This window comes from Somniosus microcephalus, unplaced genomic scaffold (assembly GCF_052327205.1).
Source record: "Somniosus microcephalus isolate GS21.2 unplaced genomic scaffold, FLI_Smic_1.0 unresolved_chr2, whole genome shotgun sequence".
NCBI classification, from domain to species: domain Eukaryota; kingdom Metazoa; phylum Chordata; class Chondrichthyes; order Squaliformes; family Somniosidae; genus Somniosus; species Somniosus microcephalus.
The window spans coordinates 85557737-85582857 of record NW_028225180.1 but is presented as its reverse complement, the minus strand read 5'-3'; the positions used below and the strand labels follow the sequence as shown (position 1 = coordinate 85582857).

The 25121-nt window shown below is 45.9% G+C and overlaps 1 protein-coding gene across 1 annotated transcript in view; it reads left to right on the top strand.

The window, feature by feature from the left end:
* The window catches only part of LOC147092941 (ADP-ribose glycohydrolase MACROD1-like), a 1295420-nt gene that overhangs the window by 520958 nt on the left and 749341 nt on the right, over positions 1 to 25121 (top strand). The gene's annotated exons all lie outside the window — the stretch shown is intronic.

The window sequence follows — 25121 nt, the reverse complement described above, 5'->3', positions numbered from 1 at the left end:
TCCAAAACATTCAACTTTAAAATACAGAGCATGCTGAATCTCAATCTGACGGAAGCCAACTTATTTTCTGGACAATTTTTCTCCCTTGCCTCCTCCTCCTCCTGAATGTGCTGACACAACATCGCAAGATAATTAGGCTGGGAAAGGCCATTTGGCCCATCCTACCCATCCAGAAAGACCCTAAATCCCTCTCATTGCAACATCCAACTGATGACTCTTCACTCGAGCTTAGAAGAATGAGAGGGGATCTCGTGGAAATGTTTAAAATTCTGACAGGGTTGACAGACTGGATGCAGGGAGGATGTTTCCCCTGGCTGGGGGTCTAGAACGAGGGGCCACAGCCTCGCCCCCCCCACCTCTGTAACCTCCTCCAGCCCTATAACCCTCCCAGATCTCTGCGCTCCTCTAATTCTGGCCTCTTGCACGTACCCCCGATTTTCATCACTGCACCATTGGCAGCCGTGCCTTCAGCTGCCTGGGCCCTAAGCTTTGGAATTCCCTCCTTAAACCTCTCCGCGTCTCTCTCCTCCTTTAAGACGCTCCTTAAAACATACCTTTTTGACCAAGCTTTTGGTTACCAGTCCTAATATCTCCTTATGTGGCTCAGTGTCAGATTTTGTCTGATAACGCTCCTGTGAAGCACCTTGGGGCGTTTTACTACGTTAGAAATACAAGTTGTTGTTGACAACTTGTTTACCTTTCAGTTGGTAGAAGGATCTATACTACTTTTCTTTTTCTTCTTCGGCAGTCCCTCGGAACCCAGGATGACTTGCTTCCATTCTAAAAATGAATTCTCAGGTGACTGATGAGTCCAATGCAGGACCTACAGTCTCTGTCACAGGTGGGGCAGACGGTGGTTGAAGGGGCGGGTAGGTGGGGTGCTTGGGTTGACGTGCACTCCTTGCGCTGCCTGCGCCTTCCCGGATGCTTCTCCTCCACTTTGTGCGGTCTTGGGCCAGGGATTCCCAGGTGTCGATTGGGATGTTGCACTTTTTCAAGGAGGCTTTGAGGGTGTCCTTGAAGCGTTTCCTCTGCCCACCTGGGGCTCTCTTGCCGTGTCGGAGCTCCGAGTAGAGCGCTTGTTTTGGGAGTCTCGTATCGGGCATGTGGACGATGTGGTCTGTCCATCGGAGCTGTACTACTTTTATTACACTGATTTCAGCTAAAAGCTGCAGAAATTTCAGAAGGTTATCAACCTCGCCTTGGAAATTATGTACATCACGCAGCCTTTGAGAAAGTTCCTGAAGCTCTCTATCTCGCTGGTGTTGTACAAGTTATGTCCCTTTGATATTAAAATGGTAAATCAATAACCCAGACATTGTGAACCTAACAGCTTTGCTGATGAGATAGTTTTATACATTTGTACTGTCGTCTCTGTGGATTGAATATATCTTTCAAACAAAACTTATTTAACTGGCAAAGAGGCACCATTACAAAATAGTCGGTGTAGAAGAGACTGGGAGGCATAATCTGTTATAACACCCTTTCACCTCTACGACCTGTGTTCAAATCCAGTCCACACTGATGGGATAGGTGGAAAGAAAGAAAGAAAGAAAGACTTGCATTTATATCGCGCCTTTCACGACCACCGGACGTCGCAAAGCGCTTTACAGCCAATGAAGTACTTTTTGAAGTGTAGCCACTGTTGTAATGTCGGAAACGCGGCAGCTAATTTGCGCACAGCAAGCTCCCACAAGCAGCAATGTGATAATGACCGGATCATCTGTGATTGAGGGATAAATGTTGGCCAGGACAGCGGGGAGAACTCCCCCCTGCTCTTCTTCAAAATAGCGGCCTTGGGATCTTTTATGCTCACCAAAGAGGGCAGACGGGGCCTCGGTTTAATGTCTCATCCGAAAGAAAAACTTGACTGTGTGGGCCCGAAGTGAAATGAGTTTGGGCAGTCTGAAACTGGTTTCTGGTAGGCATCTGGTAGACAGCACAAAACACCAAAGTTTGGCTCAAATTGGCTCTAGATTAGTAACTGTACCGAAAGAAGCCAAAGTAATTGCTGGAGAATGAAAATATCATTGCACTATAGTGCTGATGTTGTGTGGTAGAAGAAGATTTACTCGGCATCTAATCAATGCTACAGTACTGTTGTTATCATTAGGCTTATTTAGTGTATCGCCGCCAATGATATAATAGAGGGGGAATAAATCGCATTTTGTGCCTTGCATTCATGTGCAGTGCGCTTCTTAATTCATCACTGTATCCCACAGCTAGGCCGCGATTTTTTCAATGGAGGCAGGTTGGGTGCGGGTCAGGTGGTGTCCAGCTTCCAGTCCCGCCCCCAACTGCATCCGGCCCACAGATGTGATTTTACGTTGATTGACCTTGTTAAGCCCGCCCTGCGGGCTTGCCGGCCAATTAAGAGGAAGCCGGTCAGATGACGTCACTTGATGACGTGTCATCTGCCGGTTTTCTTAAAGGGACCATGCACAATTTTTTTTTGACAGCTGATTTCTCAGTGTTGGACAGCATTGAGGTGCTGCAAACACTGACAATCACTGCACAAAGGTGAGCTCTTGCACCCAGGCTCTCCAATGACTCCCTCCATAGGCTGGAATAGATGGCAGCTGCAGATGAGGTGACAGAAGCGATCTGTCACTGGTGAGAGAGGTTCTCCCAATGAGGTGGCACTGGACATGGATTTAAAAACTTGTAAGCTAAAGAAATGTGTAAATGCATTAAAAATTATTTTCCCAACATTTTCTCAACTCTGAGATTCACCAGTGCACCATTGGATCCTTCACACCTCTTCTGCAGCTGTCATCAATCCAGAAACATTACAGCAGACTCACAACATGCCACACTTACCTGGCGTGGTGTCTGGACATCGGGAAACCCGAGGCAAAAGCGGCAAAATTTTAAAAATAGCCTGTCAACTACTATCAACTACCTGTTAATAGGCAGGTAATTGGCTTTAATCCTCTTCCCGCCGCTAGGTGTCGGGTCCATGCGCAAATCGGGGACCCGACACTTGGGAACATTATTTGGAGGTGGGTTGACGGCAGGATCGCAACCAGTCATCAATCAAAACGATTTTACCCTTTGACCCGCCCTCTGCGCGCCGGCAAAATCACGGCCCTAGTGACAGATGTTATCACGGCTACTTCACCTAGTGACCCACAGATCAACAAACTCACTCCAAACACAACCCAAGATTGGAAGGGCAGAATCTGTAATTTTACTGCTGAGCGTGAAGATTTTGTGCCGCACTCTGATGCTTTATTGAAATCTAACTGATAAAATTGCTCGTACTAATCTGGAAATGCTTGATATTTACACATAAAGTCAGGCATTGGATGAGTGAGGGAATGTCCTGGTGTAGATATGGGAGATGTATGGGTGGAAGCTCAACACTCTACGGGTGTGGTGGGAGAAGGAATGAAAACAATCGTTCTGATCTGATTGCTCTTCGAAAGAGCCGGCGCAGACTCGATGGGCCGAATGGCCTCCTCCTATGCTGTCCCATTCCATGATCAGGGAGGCTGACATTTGTAAAAAGCACTGCAGCACATTTTTACACACGGAGAGCTGGTTATGAATAAGCTAATGAAGCAACAATTGAATATGTTAATTCATTAAGATATTTTCGGTGACATTGACGGACATCTTAATATTCCTCACGCAGAACTGCGTGAAAATGAACTGAAATAATTGGAGAATAATTTCCCTGCAGATTTCGGAGGTTTTGAGCAGAGAAAGTGCTAATAAAATGCCCCTGTATAACAGGACAGAATAAAGAGCATTTTACTCCTGAAGATTGTGACCATCTGTACGAGTCCAGAATGAAGGCTTTTTTTTATTCGCTTATGGGTTGTGGGCGTCGCTGGCAAGGCCAGCATTTATTGCCCATCCCTAATCGCCCTTGAGAAGGTGGTGGTGAGCTGCCTTCTTGAACCGCTGCAGTCCGTGAAGTGAAGGTACTCCCACAGTGCTGTTAGGGAGGAAGTTCCAGGATTTTGACCCAGCGACGATGAAGGATCGGCGATATACTTCTAAGTCAGGATGGTGTGTGTGACTTGGAGGGGAACTTGAGGTGGTGGTGTTCCCATGCGCCTGCTGCTCTTGTCCTTCTAGGTGGAAGAGGTCACGGGTTTGGGAGGTGCTGCCGAAGAAGCCTTGGCGAGTTGCTGCAGCGCATCTTGTAGATGGTACACACTGCAGCCATGGTGCGCCGGTGGTGGAGGGAGTGAGTGTTTAAGGTGGTGGATGGGGTGCCAATCAATTGTCCTGGATGGTGTCGAGCTTCTTGAGTGTTGTTGGAGCTGCACTCATCCAGGCAAGTGGAGAGTATTCCATCACACTCCTGACTTGTGCCTTGTAGATGGTGGGAAGTCAGGAGATGAGACACTCGCCGCAGAATACTCAGCCTCTGACCTGCTCTTGATAATACTGATCCAGTTTTTTCAGCACAAAATAAGGAGCACAGGGTAGAAATTACCGTTGAATGTATTAGTAGATGCAAGCTTAATGCGCTCATACTATATTTGGCTCCCCGCTATTTTAATAGACCTATTTATAAAATAAATAAGTTAATACTGTGTTTAAAACAATAAGCAGGAATATTAAACATTCATTATTCTATTCCTGATAATTCTGACCATCTATTAAAGTACTGAATAAATATATAACAGATACCAGACACTTTGTTTTTGAATTTTTCTACACAATGAAAGATGGCAAAAATATTAGTGCATTCATTTCAAGTTAGTTTTTCAGTGCTTGCGGTGTACATTTTTTAGTGTGTTTGGCTATTATTGTTGCCCCCGTTTTTCAGTCATGAACTTCTCTCTGCTGCTTGTAGATAAGCTCTACTACTCTGTGCTCCCCTAGGTAAGGACATAACACTGATATATGACGGTGTAGCCAATTAGTGAGCTGCTGGAAATACATAAAACCCACTACCTGCATCTGTGCCAGGTGTCTCCTTTGCTGTAGTTGCTATGTGCTTATTGCTTCCAAAGCTACAAGATGGCTCAGAACTGCTGTTGACATGAGTGCCAACTGGCTGCGTCTGTGCGACTCCACACATGCCACTGCTAAACGGGTATCTTCTTACAAAGTCCACTGATTTATGTAAGCATCTTATGAGCTCTTGAAATCCTTCCCTCCTGATTGCCAGTAACACTTTCCAATCAAGTCCAATCAGTAATGAATAGTCAACATGGATTTCAAAAGGGAAAGTCTTGCTTGACATAGAAACATAGAAGATAGGAGCAGGAGTAGGCCATTCGGCCCCTCGAGCCTGCTCCGCCATTCAATGAGATCATGGCTGATCATCCAAATTCAATACCCTGTCCCTGCTTTCTCCCCATACTCCTTGATCCCTTTAGCCTTAAGAAATATATCCAACTCCTTCTTGAATATATTTAATGAACTGGCCTCCACCGCCCTCTGTGGCAGAGAATTCCACAGGTTCACCACTCTCTGGGTGAAGAAATTCCTCCTCATCTCAGTCCTAAATGGCTTACCCCTTATCCTTAGACTGTGACCCCTGGTTCTGGACTCCCCGACCATCAGGAACATCCTTCCTGCATCTAGTCTGTCCAGGCCTGACAGAATTTTATAGGTTTCGATGAGATCCCCTCTCAATCTTCTAAACTCCAGTGAGTACAAGCCCAATCGACACAATCTCTCATCATACGTCATTCCTGCCATCCCAGGTATCAGCCTGGTGAATCTTCGCTGCACTCCTTCCATGGCAAGAACATCCTTCCTCAGATAAGGCGACCAAAACTGCACACAATACTCAAGGTGCGGTCTCACCAAGGCCCTGTACAACTGCAGCAAGACATCCTTGCTCCTGTACTCGAACCCTCTCGCTACGAAGGCCAACATACCATTTGCCTTCTTAACCGCCTGCTGCACCTGCATGCTTACCTTCAGCGACTGGTGCACAAGAACACCCAGGTCTCTTTGCACTTCCCCTTCTCCCAATCTATTGCCATTCAAATAATAATCTGCCTTCCTGTTTTTGCCACCAAAGTGGATAACCTCACATTTATCCACATTATAGACCAACCTCATTGAATTTTTTGAAGAGGTAACCGAGAGAGTAGACAATGGTAATGCAGTAGATGTAATTTATCTGGATTTTCAAAAGGCCTTCGATAAGGTACCCCATAATAGACTGATGAACAAGGTCAGAGAATGCGGAGTCAGGGGACAAGTAGCAGAATGGATTGCTGGCTGGCTTCAGGACAGAAAGCAGAGAGTAGGAGTAAAGGGTAGCTATTCACAGTGGCAGAAGGTGGGTAGTGGTGTTCCGCAAGGATCAGCGCTGGGACCACTGCCGGTCACAATTTACATTAACGATTTAGACTTTGGAATCAAAAACACAATTTCTAAATTGGGTCAATACTGAGGAGGACTGCAACAAGTTACAGGAGGACATTAATAAACTTACAGAATGGGCATATAATTGGCAAATTAAGTTCAACACAAATAAATGTGAGGTATTACATTTCGGTCGGAAGAATAGGGAGGTCACTTATCACTTGGCGGGTGCGAGTCTGGGTGGGGCAGAGGAACAAAGGGATCTCGGAGTACAAATACACAAATCACTAAAAGTTGCGACGCAGGTTAGCAAGGCCATAAAAAAAGCAAACCAGGCACTAGGGTTTATTTCTAGATGTATAGAATTGAAAAGTAGGAAAGTTATTCTGAACCTGTATCGAACCTTGGTTAGACCACACTTGGAGCACTGCGTACAGTTCTGGTCGCCATATTATGAAAAGGATATAGAGGCACTGGAGAGGGTACAGAGAAGATTTACAAGGATGATACCAGAAATACGAGGGTATAAATATTAGAAAAAGATGAACAGGCTGGGTCTCTTTTCTCTTGAAAAAAGAAGGTTGAGGGGTGACCTAATAGAGGTCTTTAAAATGATGAAAGGTTTTGATAGAGTGGATACAGAGAGAGTGTTTCCATGTGTGGGTGGAGCAAAACTAGAGACCATCAATATAAGATAATCACCAATAAATCCAATAGGGAATTCAGGAGAAACTTCTTTATCCAGAGAGTGGTGAGAATGTGGAACTCGCTACCACAGGGAGTGGTTGAGGCGAATAGTATCGATGCATTTAAGGGGAGGCTGGTCAAGCGTATGAGGGAGAAGGGAATAGAGGGTTATGCTGATAGATTTAGATGAGGAAAGACGGGAGGAGGCTCGAGTAGAGCATAAACGCCGGCATGGACTGGTTGGGCCAAATGGCCTGTTTCTGTGCCGTATATTCTATGGAATCCTATGTAAGTCGAAGCTGGCCACGACTACATCTTGGGATTGCAGCTTCTATGGCCACAGTGGGAGTTACCTTCCTGTGGCCTGCAAACGGCAGGTCTCCATTGTTCGGTGGCTGAGGTTAGACAACTGTTGCTCCAACCTAACCATAACGGCTTCCGGTGCCGCGTGTATGGAAGCGTGACCGTATATGACCTCCATTGTGAAACAGGCCCCATTAAGATCTGTATCCCTCTGGAACCTCCACCTTGAAACCAGCTGGCTCTTAGTCAGCCCTGCTACCCCTTCATCATCAGTGCTCAGTCAAGCACTGGGTACTCCAGCCTCAGCATCATTCTGATCATCTTCTGTTGTACATCAATCTGTGCTGCCTCCTGTTCAAGTGGGGATGATGACTGTTGGTGTTCAGGTGAGAGATGCTCTTATGGTGTGCTTAGCTAACGAACGGGTTCTTCTGGCTCTGTGACGAGAACAAGCACAATTATCCATTTAGATATTGTCAGCACATGCACTGTTGTGCACACTCAGTGCGCACGAACATATTGATATAACGTATGATTAAGAAGGTGCATACCAGCGATTATGTTCACCACTCCAATCTCCTTCAGCCTCGCTTCCAAATAGCTCAACTTTTGTGTCCTCTTATGGATTGAGTTGTGATATGAAATGTGGTCCATCTCCTGCTACACGCTGGGACTTCCTGATAAGTTCTGTTTAACACAAGTGCAGGGGAGGATCGAGAAAGAATGATTTGGCCCATGAACATTCCTTCCTGCTGTACATTGCTTTCCCACCTTTAACATGTATGATTTGCAAAACCCTGCTTTTTAATTTCTACCTCATTTTGCCCTATCCAACATCCCCAGCATCGAAGCTTTGACCACGCTCCGTCAGCTCCGATGGACGGGTCACATCGTCCGCATGCCCGCTACGAGACTCCCAAAACAAGCGCTCTACTCGGAGCTCTGACATGGCAAGAGAGCCCCAGTTGGGCAGAGGAAACATTTCAAGGACACCCTCAAAGCCTCCTTGAAAAAGTGTAACATCCCCACCGACACCTGGGAATCCCTGGCCCAAGACCGCACAAAGTGGAGGAGAAGCATCCAGGAAGGTGCCGAACAACTCAGTCTCTTCGCCGGGAGCAAGCGGAAGCCAAGCGCAAACAGCGCAAGGAGCACACGTCAACCCAAGCACCCCACCCACCCGCCCCTTCAACAACCGTCTGCCCCACCTGTGAAAGAGACTGTAGGTCCCACATTGGACTCACCAGTCACCTGGGAACTCATTTTCAGCCTGGAAGCAAGCCATCCTCGGTTCCGAGGAACTGCCTAAGAAGAAGAATATTTCTCTGTGTTTGCATTTTTGTTTTGCTTATATATCTTTAAGCACTGCTGCATACCTTCATGTCTGTGTATATTCGGTGTTGGTATTCACGCTTCAGGCTTGTGCTCTTACTGGGCCCTTCACATTTCTCACATGCAGCTCTTTCAATGACAAATTGCTGCACTTGTTATCTCCTTAGTGTATCTGGGGACCACCATCAAAATCTAAACAATGATGTTGAAAGGGCATTTTTTTTTACTTGTCTTATGAGCAAAGGGAAATAAAGTGAAGAATGAGGTACATTTTTATGTCCGAAAAATAAGTATTACAATGGGTGTAAAACTTTAGCACTCGCAAAGAGACGGTTCCCTTTACTCCTGTAGCCTGACTTCACCCCACAGAATAAAGGCAGAAAATGAAATCATTCTCTTAAAGTGATAGATGATTTTATTCTGGTTTCCTATTGCAGTGAACGAGTTTGCACTCTATGGTGCGGCTGTTTTTTGAGGCTGTCGGTTTGGAGCTCCCTCACCACGTACATCCCCTGAGGTATGTGTGGAAGCGGAGCAGTGGGGTTTTTCCCACCCTACCCCGGGATACTGCATTCTCCCAACAGAATGGGATACGGCAAAAAATGGGTCTCTCTCTTTCTCCTTTCAGCCCTCAGCTGGCCGGGGTGGATTAGTGGAGGCCACTGGCTTTTAATTGCCTCAAGCCTTTCAGGCGCTTCCCTCCTTCCTCTTATTTAGCTTTAGTCCTCGTCCTCATGCTTTTCTGGAACAAAAGCTGCATCTGCACTGCCAAACACATCATTATTATCAAAGCTAGGATGTTGCTGTGAATTGTACATTACAGGTCCACTAAAATGCACCCAGCCTTTCACTCACTAATTGAACAGAAATAAGAGGGATAAGGTTGTGTGTTCTTGGCCTTCCGTGGTTGGCTGGGGTGGGGGGGGGTGTGGTGCACGTGGTGGCGGGGAATAAATTGGGAAAGTAAATCTTCTTAGCATACATTTTTAGAATTCTATTGCCAGCAATAATAAAGTCCGACTGAATTTCTATAAAGTTCAGTTTCATTGCTGCCCAGTTAATATTACAGTTCAATATAGAGATTGATTTATATATGGACTGCTACCAAAAGCCTTCACAGATGTAAAGCGTTAAGAAAGAACTTGCAGAATGGGTATATAATTGGCAAATTAAGTTCAACACAGATAAATGTGAGGTATTACATTTTGGTAGGAAGAATAGGGAGGTCACTTATCACTTGGAGGGTGCGAGTCTAGGCGGGGCAGAGGAACAAAGGGATCTCGGAGTACAAATACACAAATCACTAAAAGTTGCGACGCAGGTTAGCAATGCCATAAAAAAAGCAAACCAGGCACTAGGGTTTATTTCTAGAGGGATAGAATTGAAAAGTAGGGAAGTTATGCTAAACCTGTATCGAACCTTGGTTAGACCATACTTAGAGCACTGCGTACAGTTCTGGTCACCATATTATAAAAATGATATAGAGGCACTGGAGAGGGTGCAGAGAAGATTTACAAGGATGATACCAGAAATGCGAGGGTATACATATCAGGAAAGGATGAACAGGCTGGGTCTCTTTTTCTCTTGAATAAAGGCGGCTGAGGGGTGACCTAATAGAGGTCTTTAAAATGATGAAAGGTTTTGATAGAGTGGATACAGAGAGAATGTTTCCACTTGTGGTGAAGAGCATAACTAGAGGCCATCAATATAAGATAGTCACCAAGAAATCCAACAGGGAATTCAGAAGCAACTTCTTTACCCAAAGAATGGTGAGAATGTGGAACTCGCTACCACAGGGAGTGGTTGAGGCGAATAGTATAGATGCATTTAACGGGAGGCTCGACAAGCGTATGAAGGAGAAGGGAATAGAGGGTTATGCTGATAGATTTAAATGAGGAAAGACGGGAGGAGGCTCGAGTGGAGCATAAACGCCGGCATGGACTGGTTGGGCCGAATGGCCTGTTCCTGTGCCGTAGCTCATAGAAACATAGAACATAGAAAAATCGGAGCAGGAGTCGGCCATTCGGCCCTTCGAGCCTGCTCCGCCATTCAATATGATCATGGCTGATCCTCTATCTCAATACCATATTCCCGCTCTCTCCCCATACCCCTTGATGCCTTTTGTGTCTAGAAACCTATCTATCTCCTTCTTAAATATATTCAGTGACTCGGCCTCCACAGCCGTGTGTGGTAGAGAATTCCACAGGTTCACCACCCTCTGAGTGAAGACATTTCTCCTCATCTCAGTCCTAAATGTCCTACCCCGTATCCTGAGACTGTGACCCCTCGCTCTAGACCCCCCCCCCCCAGCCAGGGGAAACATCCTCCCTGCATCCAGTCTGTCTAGCCCGGTCAGAATTTTATACGTTTCAATGAGATCCCCTCTCAGTCTTCTGAACTCTAGTGAATACAGGCCTAGTCGACCCAATCTCTCCTCATACGACAGTCCTGCCATCCCAGGAATCAGCCTGGTGAACCTTCGCTACACTCCCTCTATGGCAAGTATATCCTTTCTTAGGTATCCTATGTAACATGCATTTCTATCGCGCCTTTCATGACCTCAGGACGTCCCAAAGCGCTTTACAGCCAATGTAGTCACTGTTGTAATGTAGGAGGAATTTTAAACATTCTGATATCAATTGCTGAACTAGAAAAAATAATAAATGCTAGAAATATGCAGCAGGTCAGTCGACATCTTCAAAAACAATCGTTTGGTTTTTGGTGTAACCCTTCATTGCAGTACTAATGGAGGGTCCTGTCTGAATCTTCAACTTGCCTTTGTTCTTTCAGATGCTGACTGACCCGATGTGTGTTTCTAACATTTTGGTGTTTCTAACCTTTTCAGGTCTTATTTCGGATGTTCAGCATTTGCATTTTTCTTTTTCGATTTACCTCTAGAATTTTCCCGTACTTTTGCGCTGTGGGCTATTTTTAAAGCTCTGGTCGACGTGCCCGTGTCGAATTTCCCTGCACAGCTGACTGTTGTTTGTGTACACTAGGTCTGTGTGTAATCCAGTATAGAATGCAAGAGAAATGACGGCTGTAAATGTACAAAGGGGGAAGGTTGGGCGAGTGTCATAGAAGTTCCTGGTATCCTGTGTCTTGCCACTATGGTATTTGTTGCTTGACGGTAAGTTACCGGGAAATAAACTGGAAGATGTGGATCAAAATGTGCAAAAATATCAAAAGCTTTTACATGAGCAATGTGATTGCTAGAAATCTGAAATGAAAACAGTAAATCTCAGAATAAGCCTTGAACAATATGCGGTCTCACCTGACTTTCCTTCCCTTTTTAATTTGGTGGTGTGTGACCAACACACACACGGCGATTGATTTGTGACATTGTAAAGCTGCAGTTCAGTGGAATGTCTGATGATATCATTAGCCATAAGAGCAAATTTGGAGTGGTTTATGAACGTCAACAAAACTGTGGGACTGAATTATTCACATAAATTCACTGCTGGATACAAGAGGCATAAACTAGTCAAACAAATTGGTTAACGTGTGTAAATGAAATGCCTGTGTTTCTACTAAAACAAAATAGTTCAGCCATTTAAAATAGGTGTTCTTTATCTTACATAGCCCATCGGTTAAATTAATTTGTTTTTGTATGTTCAGTCCGCAAGCGTGACCCCGAGCTTCCGGTCGCCCGTCACTTTAATTCTCCGCTCCACTCCCACTCTGATCTCTCGGTCCTCGGCCTCTTACACTGTTCCAACGAAGCTCAACGTAAGCTCGAGGAACAGCACCTCATCTTTCGATTAGGCCCTTTACAGCCTTCCGGACTCAACATCGAGTTCAACAATGTTTGGGCCCCTATATTTTCTTCCCCCTTGTTTTCTCACATGGCTGCTGTTGATGATTCTGCCATTGCCATTCACACCTCATCTAGAGTCATCTTTTGTTTCTTAACTTGTCCCATTACCTCTCTTTCTGCCTCACACCATCACCCCTTTTGACAGTCAATCTCTCCTGCCTTCCATCCTGTCTCAGACCTTCCCTTTGTTCTTTCCTCCCCTCCTCCCTGCCCCTGCTTAAAAATCTCTCCTCCCTAACCTTTTCCAGTTCTGACGAAGGGTCCTCGACCCGAAACGTTGACTCTGTTTCTCTCTCCTCCATGCTGCCTGACCCGCTGAGTGTTTCCAGCATTTTCTGTTGTTATTTCAGATTTCCAGCATCCGCAGTATTTTGCTATTGTTTTGTATTTTGTTCTCGTTCTTCTATTCTTCCTGTCTTTCTGGATGAGACGTTAAACCGAGGCCCCGCCTGCCCTCTCAGGAGGACGTAAAAGATCCCACGGCCACTAATGGAAGAAGAGCAGGGGGCAGTTCTCCCCGGTGCCCTGGGGCCAACATTTATCCCTTAAACAAAATCACCAAAAAACAGATTATCTGGTCAGTTTGTGGGATCTTGCTGTGTGCAAATTGGCTGCCGCGTTTCCTACATTACAACAGTGACCACACTTCAAAAAAAGCACTTCATCAGCTGTAAAGCATTTTGGGACGTCCTGACGTGTTGAAAGGCGCTATAGAAATGCAAGCCTTTTTGTTATCCAGCAGTTGCATTGTGTGTGATATTGGTGGTGTGGTATACATGAAAAGGTGACAGTGAGGAGGACGCTGCCTGGTGCGATGGGTTCACCAGTGACTTTTCATCTCTGAGTCCTGCATTTCAAATCCAGTCTAGACTGACAAGCAAAAAGTCTCTTTCTGTTCTCTGTGAGGGTGGGATGAGTTGGGTGGTCTCAATCGAACTCATAGTGAGCACGTGCTTACAGGAACAACCTAATATTGCACTTTTTTTTTCTTGACCTCGACAAGAGGCCACAGGATCGTTGGTGTGGGAAATGCCACACTGACTGACAGTCTTCTGAGGGTTGGGGTTGAGCTACATCGAGACAGAATAGAAAACTTAATCTACACCAAACCGGAGTGTACCCAGCCTAGAAGTGCTTGATGGGACAGCAAAGAGGGAGCTTTTACACTTTATTTAACCGTATTATGCCCGGCCCAGGAATGCTTGATGGGCCAGGTAACAGGAGCTTTATTCTGATTCTAAGGGGGCGATTTTGCCAGCCCTGGGGAGGTGGGTATGGAGGCAGGACTGCTGGGAAAATGGCAGAATCTGGGGGCGGGTGCCCACCCCGCCCCATCACGCCTCCATGCCATCTTCCCAGGAGGCGGGTACCCAACCCGCGCTGGGAGCCGCCTCCTCGAGGCGGGAAGGGGATTAGTGCCAATTAACTGCCTGTTAACAGTTAGTTAACAGGCAGTTTTTTGGATAATCCCTATTTTGCCACCTAAAGTGTGGGCTTCCCGACAGCTTCAAACCTCACCAGGGTCACCGAGGCGAGCCGTGGATCTGCGGGGGTCGGACAGGCCGAGATGTTCGGAGTGCAGGTGAGTGATGGGTGCATGTGTGCAGAGGTAAGTGTGTGAGGTGAGTGTTGAGTGTTTTAAAAGTTTTACTTACCTTTGCTTCTTCCTCCAGGCTTCATCCTTTCAGGTCTCGGGAGTCCCTCATCTCACTGGCACAAAAAGCAGATTGGCCGCTGCATTCTCAAATGCACCAGCCTTCTGCTTTCTGCTCAGGAAGGCTTTCTAATTGAGTCTTGAGCAAAGGACTCAACTTAGAAGGCAGATTGTCAGTATTTGACAGCTTCACAGAGCTGTCAAACGATGGCAATTCATCTGTCAAACGCTCTTGACAGATGAAACGTCACTCGCTGAGGTCACCAGTAACCAGCTTCCCCTTAATTGGCCTGCTAAACCTGCTGGGTGAGCTTAACAAGGTCAATCAAAGGAAAATAGCATGGTTGGGCCGGACGTCGATGGAGGCGGGACTAAAACCCGACAAGCAGCAGTCCCGCCTCCATCACGTCCCCATTGGCAAAATCACCCCCTAAGTGTGCCATATCTAGTGCCTGGTGCTGATTTTGATTGTTTTTTTTTAATGTTTTGAGAAGATATGGCCTGTAATGAGCCTTTCTCATTCCCGCGTTTGGTTGGGTCTTTCCAGTATCATCTATATTTATGTCTAACCCAAGATCCAGCTCATCTTTTGCTGGTGTTTGATTTGAGCATGTTGTTGCCTCGGTCATGTTACTTTCCTTGAATTTGCCAGCTGGGCGATAGCTGCAATCCTGTTCATAATTACATTGGCAATAGCGGCATTTTACCACTATCAACTCCCTTGCCCTCCAGTAGATGGTACAGCACCATTTTGCTATGTCATCGGCCTCATGTAACAATCGGCTTGTACAAAACAGTCAGCATTGAGCAGAAAGGCGTGCACATTCTGTGAAGTTTAGGAGCATTTAAAGATTTCCTCCCAACAGGACTTTTTGCCTTCTGGCAATCCAAGAATGTCCATTTGAGTTATTGTGGGAGCCTTTGATTCTCATTGTAACATGAAGTCCTACATCTTTCATCAAACACAGATTGTTTTGCAATGTAGTGCGATGTCATAGAAACATAGAAACATAGAGATAGGAACAGGAGTAGGCCATTCGGCCCTTCGAGCCTGCTCCGCCATTCAATGAGATCATGGCTGATCTTCGTCTGAGATCATAGCTGATCTTACCAGTTCAGTACCCCGTCCCCGCCTTTTCTCCGTAACCTTTAATCCCCTTAGCCTTCAGAAATATATCCAATTCTCTCTTGAAAATATTTATTGAATTAGCCTTCACAGCCCTCTGTGGCAGGGAATTCCACAGGCTCACCACTCTTTGAGTGAAGAAATTCTTCCTCATCTCTGTTTTAAATGATTTGCCCGCTATTTTTAGACTGTGGCCCCTGGTTCTGTGCTCCCCGGCCATTGGAAACATTCTCTCTGAATTCAGCCTGTCCAGGCCTGCCATAATTTTATATGTTTCGATGAGATCCCCTCTCAATCTTCTAAACTCCAGTGAGTACAAGCCCAAACTATTTAATCTCTCTTCGTAGGTCATTCCCGCCATTCCAGGTATCAGCCTGGTGAATCGCCGTTGCACTCTTTCCATGGCAAGAACATCCTTCCGCAGATGGGGCGACCAAAACTGTACACAATACTCCAGATGCGGTCTCACCAGCACCTTGTACAGCTGTAGTAAGGTATCCCTATTCCTATACTCGAACCCCCTTGATATGAAGGCCAACATACCATTTGCCTTCTTAATCGCCTGTTGCACCTGCATGCTCTCCTTCAGTGACTGGTGCACAAGAACACCCAGGTCCCTCTGCACTTCCCCATCTCCCAATCTATTGCCATTTAGATAATAATCTACCCTCCTGTTTTTACCCCCAAAGTGGATAACCTCGCATTTATCCACATTATAGTGCATCTGCCACGTATCCGCCCATTCCCCCAACCTGTCCAAATCGCACTGTAGCCTCCTGACATCCTCATCAGAGCCCACCCCTCCTCCTAGTTTAGTGTCGTCAGCGAATTTGGAAATATTGCATCCAATTCCCTGATCCAGATCATTTATATATATTGTGAACAGCTGGGGTCCCAGGACAGATCCTTGCGGCACCCCGCTGGTCACTGCCTGCCACTCCGAAAACGAGCCGTTTATTCCAACTCTCTGTTTTCTATCCGCCAGCCAGTTCTCTATCCACGTTAATACTTTGCCCCCAATTCCATGAGCCTTAATTTTGCATGATAATCTTTTGTGTGGAACCTTATCGAAGGCTTTCTGGAAGTCAAGGTACACCACATCCACTGGCTCTCCCCCATCTATTTTACCAGTTACTTCCTCAAAAAATTCCAGCAGATTAGTCAAACACGATTTACCCTTTGTAAATCCATGTTGACTCTGTCCGATCCTTTCCCCATTTGTCAAGTGCTCCGCTATTTTATCCTTAATAATGGACTCTAGCATTTTGCCCACAACCGATGTAAGGCTTACTGGTCTATAATTCCCTGCTTTCTCTCTACCCCCCTTTTTAAATATTGGGGTAACATTAGCTACCCTCCAATCCACGGGTACTGTTCCCGGGTCAATGGAGTTCCGGAAGATGATCCTTAGAGCATCTGCTATCTCCAGGGCCACCTCCTTAAGTACCCTAGGATGTAGTTTATCAGGCCCCGGGGATTTGTCGGCCTTCAGTCCCCTCAACTTACCCAACACCATATCCCTAGAGATACTAATTTCTGTCAGCTCCTCCCTCTCATTAGTCCCTATGTTTGCCGATATTCCTGGGAGGTTATTTGTGTCCTCCTTTGTGAATACAGAACCAAAGTATGAGTTTAATTGGTCTGCCATTTCCTTATTCTCCATTATATATTCTCCCGAATCGGACTGCAAGGGACCGACTTGGGATTTTACCAGTCTTTTCCTCCTGATATACCGATAAAAGCTTTTGCAGTCTGTCTTTATGTTTGCTGCAAGTTTACTTTCGTATTCTATTTTCCCCTTCCTGATTAATCCCTTTGTCCTCTTTTGCTGTATCCTGTACTGCCCCCAATCTTCCGGTCTGGTGCTTTTTTTTGCCAGTTGATATGCCCTTTTTTTTGATTTTATGCTGTCCCTAATTTCCCTCGTTATCCACGGTTGAGTCACCTTTTTAGGTTTATTTTTATGCCAAACCGGTATAAACATGTTCTGGAATTCTTCCATTCTATCTTTGAATGCTTGCCATTGTCTCTCCACTGTCAATCCCCCCAGAAACACCACCCAATCAATCTTACCCAATTCCCGTCTCATACCCTCGTAATTCCCTTTATTTAAGTTCTGGACCTTAGTCTCTGATTCAATTTCCTCACTCTCCATCTCGACTGAGAGCTCGATCATATTATGATCGCTCTGACCCAAGGGGCCTCGTACAAGAAGATTGCTGATAAGTCCCTTCTCATTGCACAATACCCAGTCTAAAATGGCCTGATCTCGAGTCGGCTCCTCGACATATTGGTCCAGATAACCGTCCCGAAAACATTCCAGGAATTCCTCCTCCTCAGAATTTTTACTAATTTGGGTAGTCCAATCAATATGTAAATTAAAGTCACCCATGATGACAGCTGTGCTCTTATCGCACGCTTCTCTAATTTCCCTTTTTATGCCTTCCCTCACCTCCATATTACTATTTGGAGGCCTATATATCACACCCACTAACGTTTTCCTCCCCTTGCTATTTCTCATTTCTACCCATACAGATTCCGTTTCATCCGAGTTAATATCCTTCCTTTCCATTGCATTAATCCCCTCCTTTACCAGCAATGCTACCCCACCTCCCCTACCTTTTTGCCGATCCTTCCTAAATATTGTATATCCCTGGATGTTAAGTTCCCAGCCTTGCCCACCCTGCAGCCACGTTTCTGTAATCCCAATCAAATCATACTTGTTTACCTCTATTTCCACAACTAATTCATCCACCTTGTTCCTAATGCTTCTAGCATTAAGATACAAAGCCTTCAGGCTTGCTTTTTTCACACTCTCATTATGAATTAGTTTGGCCCTTTGTGTTTCTCTCCTTTGCTTATTGCTTCTCACCTTTCTACCATCTATTTCTGACTTCATATGACTTCCCTCTTTTCCACTACCTAGGTTCCCATCCCCCTGCCAAATTAGTTTAAATCCTCCCGAACCGCCCTAGAAAATATTACCCCGAGGACATCGGCTCCCTCACAGTTCAGGTGTAGACCGTCCCCTTGGTACAGGTCACTCCTCCCCAAGAACTGGTTCCAATGCCTCAAGAATTTAAATCCCTCTCCCTTGCACCACTGCTCAAGCCACGTATTTAGCTTATCTATCTTACTCTCTCTAAACTTATTAGCTCGTGGCACTGGTAGCAATCCAGAGATTACTACCTTTGAGGTCCTACTTTTCAATTTAGCTCCTAACTCCCTAAATTCAGCTTGTAGGACCTCCTCCCTCTTTTTACCTACATCGTTGGTACCTACATGTACCACGACAACTGGCTGATCCCCCTCCCCCTTCAGAATGCTCTGCACCCGCTCCGAGACATCCTTGACCCTTGCACCAGGGAGGCAACATACCATCTTGGAGTCTCGGTCTCGGCCACAGAAACTCCTATCTATCCCCCTTACAATTGAATCCCCTATCACTAGACGTAGTAAAGGAGGAGGTAGTGGAGATACTTGATAGGATAAAAATTGATAAAGAGGAGATATTAGAAATGCTGGCTGTCCTTGAAGTAGATAAATCACCAGGAGCGGATAGAATGCATCCTAGGATGCTGAGGGAATAAATCGCGGAGGCACTGGCCATAATATTCCAATCCTGCTTAGATATAGGGGCGGTGCCAGAGGATTGGAGAATTGCAAATGTTACACCATTGTTTAAAAAAGGGTGTAAAGATAAACCCAGCAACTGCAGGCCAGTCAGTTTAACCTCGGTAGTGGGGAAGCTTTTAGAAACAGTAATCAGGGACAGAATTAACAGTCGCTTGGACAAGTGTGGATTAATTAAGGAAAGCCAGCATGGATTTGTTAAAGGCAAATCGTGTTTAACTAACTTGATTGAGTTCTTTGATGAGGTAACCGAGAGGGTTGATGAGTTGACGTAGTGTACATGGATTTCCAAAAGGCGTTCGACAAAGTGCCACATAATAAGCTTGCCAGCAAAATTGAATCCCATGGAATAAAAGGGATAGTGGGAGCATGGATACAGAATTGGCTAAGTGATAGGAAACAGAGAGTAGTGGTGAACGGTTGTTTTTCGGATTGGAGGAAGGTAATACAGTGGTGTTCCCCAGGGGTCGGTTCTAGGACCATTGCTTTCCTTGATATATATTAATGACTTTGACGTGGGTATACAGGGCACAATTTCAAAATTTGCAGATGACACAAAACCTGGAGGTATAGTGAACAGTGAGGAGGAGAGTGCTAGACTTCAGAAAGACATAGGCTGGTGAAATGGGCGGACACGTGCCAGATGAAATTTAACGCAGAAAAGTGTATCGTGATACATTTTGGTAGAAAGAATGAGGAGAGGACATATAAACTAAATGGCTAAATGGTACAATCCTGAAGGGGGTGCATGAACAGAGAGACCTAGGGGTATATGTACACAAATCATTGAAGGTGGCAGGGCAGGTTAAGAAAGCAGTTAAAAACGCATACGGGATCCTGGGCTTCATAAATAGAAGAATAGAGTACAAAAGTGTGGAAATTATGATGAACCTGTATAAAACACTGGTTTGGCCCCAACTGGAGTATTGTGTCCAATTCTGGACATCACACTTTAGGAAGGATGTGAAGGCCTTAGAGAGGGTGCAGAAAAGATTTACGAGAATGACTCCAGGAATGAGGGACTTCAGTTACGTTGATAGGCTGGAGAAGCTGGGGTTGTTCTCCTTGGAGCAGAGAAGATTGAGAGGAGATTTGATAGAGGTGTTCAAAATCATGAGGAGTCTAGACAGAGTAGATAGAGAGAAACTGTTCCCGCTGGTGGAAGGGTCGAGAACCAGAGGACACAGATTTAAGGTGATTGGCAAAAGAACCAAAGGCGATGTAAGAAAAAACTTTTTTACGCAGCGAGTGGTTAAGGTCTGGAATGCAATGCCTGAAAGGGTGGTGGAGGCGGACTCAATCACGGCTTTCAAAAGATAGTTGGATAAGTACCTGAAGGAAAGAAATTTGCAGGGCTATGGGGAAAGGGCGGGGGAGTGGGAGTAGCTGAAGTGCTCTTGCAGAGAGCCGGCACGGGCTCGACAGGCCGCCTTCCGTGCTGTAACCATCCTATGATTCTATGAAAATGATGGACGTTTTCCCCAAACACAATGATCTTTTAACAGTAGGGTCTCCTGGCTAACACTGTAAACCAAGGAAATGTCTGCTTGTTCCGGTGATTTGAGTGGATGTTACGGCATGATTTGAAGAATTGGAAGTTCTCCTGATGTCCTGGCCATCGGCTCTCACTCAGCCAATACTACCGAAAAAATTAATGAACAGATCATTTTTCTCACTGCTGTCGTTGGTGAAGATTGGCTGCTGCATTAGTCTACATAACAGCAGTCACTACACTCCAAAAGGAATTAATCGCGTGAAGATACTTTGATGTGATAAGACACTTCAGAAGGCTTGTAACAGGAGTGCAACGCTCACCACATTACAGGTTGCGCCTGCTACCATTTCTATTTGAGTCAAAGCGTAAGGGCCAAATTATTTCACAAAATAAAACCCCCACATGTACCGCCGACTGCAACACGGACTTCCGTGATTTTACATCAGGTCCTTCTGGTGTCTTGTTAAGAGTATCAACTTGCTGTCATCAGTGAAGGTGAAATTCAGACAGTTTCTGTAACGAGTGGCTGATCCTCAGCGACAGTTTTATCCCCGAACGGCAAGCCTGCTCCATCACCTGACATCCGAAATATCGAAGCAGCATTTACAGCAAGATGCAAAAAAAAAGGGGGGTCAGAATCTGCATGCAACTTAGCAGAATTGGCAAGTCACAGGCACGCAATAGAGACAATGTGTTTTATTGAAGCTGACAGTTAATTACAAATGCTTCATACTCTCTCTCTGGTGATTTCAATTAAACAGTCTAATTTGCTTGTGACTAAAATGATTTTTGAGGTGAGAATATAAAACTGCGACGTTCGAAGAAGGAATTAGTTCAAAACAGGAGAATGTTGTCAGCCCTTTGACAAATGCAGTGGCATTTTCTGCACCACACTTGTAACTGTGCAAGGATTGCACATCATATTCATGGGGGGGGGCGGAAATTCGGTTGCTTTGCGTCTCCCATTAGCGCCCTAAGAGGACGCTAATGGGACGCAAAGCAACTAGCGCCTGGGCACGGCGATGTTTGCACCGCTCGCGAAATTGACCAGACATTTTGCGGCAGCGCTAAACACTACCGCCACGATCTCCTGCGCCCGTAGATCGTGACGTCAATCGAGTGTGCAACGCCCCGGACCGGATATTGAGTGGCGCCCCCTGCCTTTCCGCCTGCTGCTAGCAATGACAGGTTGAGGGGAGCATTTTTCAGTCGGGAAGGAACTGGGGGAGCGCTATTTAAAGGCGGCCGCTTCCTGCCTTTTTTTGTCGGCGACATTTTTGCACCACGCATTCTGAGAGAGAGAGAGAGACTTCTGGAGAGATTCAATGCTGTGTGAAGGAGTTTTGGGTACTGAGCAGCACTTTGCAGGCTCATTTTGATTTGACCTTCCTTGCATCGATTTATAAGAGACTATGGGGGGCTGCACTCTGAGCTCTTTCCATGGGCCTCTCCATTGTTCTTTCCAGCAGATTTGATGTACAGGTCTCTCCAGGCCGAGATTCAAGGCTGCAATGAGCAGGGTGTGGATGGAGAAAAAGATCGACCCTCCCCTTTAAGAACTGGTCGGCGCCAGTGTGTCTGTGTTCCATTGCTGACTGACATCACATGAGCTTCGCCAGCACTCTGAGGTAGCGCCTCGCTCCTCGGCATTAGCGCCTTAAGACAGGTGTGAAGCGCCTAGTTTAACGCTCCAATCACCTCCGGGGGCGATAGAAGCCAAGTTTGCAGTCGGAGGTGATAATTAACGCCAGGCGCTAAACTTTACACCAGGCCGATAATTGCGCCCCAAACGGGTCGATACCCTTTTGTTTAAGAACAATCCATCGTTCTCTGTGTTTCACTGGGAAATAATAAAACCAAAATTGTTGTAATTTTTTTTCAAATAGATCCGAACAGTACTTTTCTGTGACGGTTTCTGTCTCTGGTAGCACATCAGAACGATAAGATAATAGCAGTAATTCTCAGAGTGAGAATAAGATACAGACCTGACTCTGAATCACTTATTAGATGTGAGAGCTGGAGATGGTAATGTGAATGTAGCTCGACCATGCCTATCCATGTGTCTGCTTTCCATCAGGTTTATATTCTGCCACAGTTCAGTCCCAAGCCTTCTCACTCTCTGAAACGTTCGCCCCTGGGTCTCCATTACTCTCTGTGTACTTCGCAGTGTTTTCAGTGTTAGAAATTGTACACTCTTAGATAGAGCTGCATAGAGAGTACTGCACAGAAACAGGCCATTCGGCCCAACTGGTCCGTGCCGGTGTTTCTGCTCCACACGAGCCTCCTCCCACCTTAATTCATCTCAGCCTATCAGCATATCTTTCTATTCCTTTCTCCCTCGTGTGTTTATCCAGCTTCCCCTTCAATCCATCTACACTATTCGCCTCAACCACTCCCTGTGGTAGCGAGTTCCACATTCTCACCACTCTGGGTAAAGAAGTTTCTCCTGAATTCCCGATTGGCTTTATTGGTGACGACCTTATATTGACGGGCCCCTAGTTCCACAAGTGGAAACATCTTCTCCACATCTACCCTGTCGAGCCCCTTCATAATTTTGTCCACATACAGAAGTTGATTCAGTGCTTTAAAGGGTTAATGCTTTTCTCTGAATGGGTGGATTCATCCTTGAAAAGCCTCCATGCATGTGAGATGACTAAATTAGCAGCTAGCTGAAGCGATTCCTTTTAAAAAAAAAAGCCTTTTTATTCATATACTTCATCGGTGCAATTACCAGTCAATAGTATTGCTGCAGTCATTTAAGTGGAGATTGCATTAATTTATTCTGGATTGTGTTTGTTATTCATGAATTCCCTCTTTTTTTCGAATTAAATGTGCACTTTCGTCATTTCGTTGTGTTAGTGATTTAAAGATTCAGCGTTTTAAGGTAATTGGGCTGCGAAACCTTAGTTTGCCTCGTTAGGTATCTCAGATGTTCTGGTCAATATGGCTCAGTACCACACCAGCCAGATGATCAGCTGTGGCTCAGTGGGTAGCACACTCGCCTCTGAGTCAGAAGGTTGTGGGTTCAAGTCCCACTCCAGAGACTTGAGCACATAAAGCTAGGCTGACACTGCAGTGCAGTACTGAGGGAGCACTGCACTGTTGGAGGGGCGGTACTGAGGGAGCGCCGCAATATCGGACGGGCAGTACTGAGGGAGCGCCGCACTGTCGGAGGGGCAGTACTGAGGGAGCGCTGCACTGTCGGAGGGGCAGTACTGAGGGAGCGCCGCACTGTCGGAGGTGCCATCTTTTGGAAGAGACGTTAAACCGAGGCCCCGTCTGCTCTCTCAGGTGGACGTAAAAGATCCCACGGCCACTATTTCGAAGAAGAGCAGGGGAGTTCTCCCCGGTGTCCTGGGGCCAATATTTATCCCTCAATCAACATCACTAAAACAGATTATCACATTGCTGTTTGTGGGAGCTTGCTATGCGCAAATTGGCTGCCGCATTTCCCACATTACAACGGCGCTGTAGAAATGCAAGTCTTTCTTTCTTTCAAGTGGCAACAGCAGAATCCTTGCACCAAGTGGACTCCTGTAGGGGATTGGTGTATGCTGTAGAGAAACAAAAAGCTGCATAACAGTCAGTAAACACGAATTTATCCAGTATTATAATTCTAACAATAATGCTAGTCAGATTAAATTGAAGAGTGAAGGATCCAACGGGCTTCCATTGAGTTTGCCGGACTCGCAGCTTAGCGAGTCATGACTTCACATGCCAGCCTCAACTGACAATCAAAGTGGGCGCTTGACTAGTTCTTTTAATGGGTTGTTGGATGTATCAGTGCACGGCAGCGGGGTGGGATATGAGACGGAAAGAAACATTCATAGCTGTAATCTCCACTCCAATGAGTGCATTTGCTGCTGGCCGGCCACGTAGCACCATTCTTGGTGATCTGAGAAGTACGTCGCCCAGACTGTCTCGTGCAGGATATATTTGGGAACATAAAAACATGGGTTGAATGTAACTGGAGAAAAGTGTAAAGTTTTATACCAAATTATATTCCTATCTGCTATCACGGGACCTCCATTTTAGATATAGATGCAATCAGCAAACAATTAGAATTTTGCACCTGCCATTTGATTTGACATGCAAATCTAAAGTGCTCAATTAGGCCGCACAGTTTTCACTGTTGCCATGCTAAGTGGTTGCAATATATAGATCAGAAATTGTCTTAACCAGGCTGTGGGGATTTATTTTCCAATCGGTGATGTCCCGAGTCCTTGGCTTGTGGATAAAAAGTAAATCGTTTAAAGATAGAAAGACTCGCATTTATAATAGCACCTTTCACGACCACCGGACGTCTCGAAGCGCTTTACAGCCAATGAAGTACTTTTGAAGTGTGGTCACTGTTGTAATGTAGGAAACGCCAATTTGCGCACAGCAAGATCCCTCATAATTACCAGATAATCTGTTTTTGTTGTGTTGGTTGAGGGATAAATATTGGCCCAGGACTCTGGGGATAACTCCCCTGCTCTTCGTCAAAATAGTGCCATGGGATCTTTCACATCCACCTGAGAGAGCAGACGGGGCCTCGGTTTAATGTCTCATTCAAAAGATGGCACCTCCGACAGTGCAGCGCTCCCTCAGTACTGCCCCTCCCGACAGTGCAGCGCTCCCTCAGTACTGCCCCTCCCGACAGTGCAGAGCTCCCTCAGTACTGCCCCTCCGACAGTGCAGCACTCCCTCAGTACTGCCCCTCCAACAGTGCAGTGCTCCCTCAGTACTGCCCCTCCGACAGTGCAGCGCTCCCTCAGTACTACCCCTCCCACAGTGCGGCACTCCCTCA